This window comes from Acyrthosiphon pisum, chromosome X, assembly GCF_005508785.2.
Source record: "Acyrthosiphon pisum isolate AL4f chromosome X, pea_aphid_22Mar2018_4r6ur, whole genome shotgun sequence".
Taxonomy (NCBI): Eukaryota; Metazoa; Arthropoda; class Insecta; order Hemiptera; family Aphididae; genus Acyrthosiphon; species Acyrthosiphon pisum.
Genome location: NC_042493.1, coordinates 22183214 through 22185551, shown reverse-complemented (window position 1 = coordinate 22185551; position 2338 = coordinate 22183214).

The window sequence follows — 2338 nt, the reverse complement described above, 5'->3', positions numbered from 1 at the left end:
TGAGTAGGACATTCGATAACACTTTGTACGATGTATTGAGTAGGGAAATCCCTCTATAATTTGTACAGCACATAGTGTCACCCTTTTTGAACACCGGACATAGTACGGAGGTGCTCCATGCTATTGGTATTTCCTCTTGATCCCAGATTTTATTAATTAGTTTATGCAGCTGCTTTATCAACTGCTCTCCTCCATTTTTAAGACATTCCGGTATTATATAATCTGCTCCAGGCGCTTTCCCATTATTTAGCATATCCAGTCCAGTCTCCACTTCTTCGTTCAATATTTTGTTCAACAGTGTCATATTCGTCTGTTACTACATCTCTTCTAGGTTGATTCAAGAGTGTCTGAAACATGTTCTTGAATGCCTTCGCTATCTTGTCATTTTCTGTTAACAGAGTCCCATCCTCCATTCTTATCATTGTATGTCTGGGTTCAAAACTTCTTCTCACCTCGTTTGCCTTTTCGAAGAATATCCTTGTGTTATTTTTTCTGTTATCCTCTATTTCCTTCACTTTTTCTTTTTCCCATATTCTTTTATTCATCCTAATTATTCTTTTTATCTCTCTTTGTCTTATGGCTAATCTTCTTTTGTTCTCCTCTGTTGGGTCTTGTACTACTCTTAAACGTGCTTTATCTCTATCTGCAATTAATATTTACATGTGCTTATTATATCACATTTGTAAATACGTATGTTGAATTTTATGGGTAAGTAAATAACATATTTAAAACTAAATTGGACATAGTGTTAGTAAATACTGTAAAATATAATTTGTTCTTACCTTGAATGGTCTTTTGGAAATTTAATAAGTGATATCCGTGTTTCATCATTGTTGTTTGACCAAAGGCTGGTACAATCGCCAACGGGCATCTACTACCCGCGGCATTTTTAAGAAGTAAATACATTATTTTGGTAAATAATGTACCTATACAATACCAAAACAAATAACAGCAAATACAAAAAACGTTTGGACTTAGGAGCGCAAAAAAATCGAGACGTAACCGTGATGGAGTACGAAAATCGACAGACGTGCTAGCCATGTGTTGTTGTTGTTGTTGTTGTTGTTACGAGTGGAATTGCAGAATAACAGTGTAGCCACAAACCACAGAAAACTTAAGAAAAAGGTAATTTCTCGGTACGTGGCTGCACGTTTAAAATCTAGAAATGTCGGACGGTTTTTCGATAAGCCTTAGGATTCCCTTCTGTTTGTTCTGTGCGAGAACTGCCAATCGCCAAACACCGCCGACCAATCACAGACCGCCGGTCTCCTACTCGGGGGCTCTTGAATGTTTCAGTGGCTCAGTATGCATGCGTGCAAGTGGGTCAACTCTCGGCGAATAGAGTATGGTTGCACCATCAGTGGTAATAGAAACAATCCTTAAAAAATCCACATTTACCTCAGAAAGAGTATTTACAACTGCTTTGCAAATATTAGTTCCTTTTGTTGTTTCTTGCAATGAGACTAATTTAACCAACTCTCCTACCAACAACATATCTAATAAATAATATATCTATAATAATATAATATAATATAATCGAGCTGAACCAGTAGGTAATATCAGTGCTCTCGTTAAAACAAATTGAAAATACATAACACCACTTAAAATCTGCTATTTGTTGATTTGTGACATTTTCTGCAATTTTTAAAACCTGATCTTTTACAGTATTTCTGGTTATGGGAAAATCCTTTATGCATTGCATAATTTTGTTATAATAATTAGAAGAATCTTCAAATAGAAATGTTGCGGTTTCCAGCATCAAATTTTAATATATTCTCCATCGAAAAACGGCTTTCCGCGCTTGCAATAACATTTGATACAACAAAACTTGCGGCAACAATATTTGAATTACTACCCAGAAACTTCAGTAAAGTGTTTGTCTGCAAATTGTTGTTCTTAATTGCTTGTAGTATATACTCATTTTGTTCTTCTTTTATTTTTTTCAAAAGAAAATTATGATTAGTTTCATAATTTCGTTTAACAGATGATGTTCTACATCAGGGGCGGTTCTAAGGCTTGTTTAAGGCGGTGGGGGGCTAGTTGGAATATTTTTTAGTGATATATCAAGTAAACTGAAGACTTGACCGTAATTTAAGTAATTTATGGAGAAAGAAATACAACGATTATAATTACCCGCATGTACCTTTATTTAATTATTATAATGCATTATTCAAACATATTAATTACAATTTATAATAATTTTAAATTTCTTTTTTGTTTTCATTTGCAAACCTATTAATGACTTCTTAAATATTTACATCAATGCAGGCGCGGCTTCAGAGACTTACAAAGGGGGGGGGGGGGCATTTTTTTTTCAGCTATCACTAAATTGCAAAGG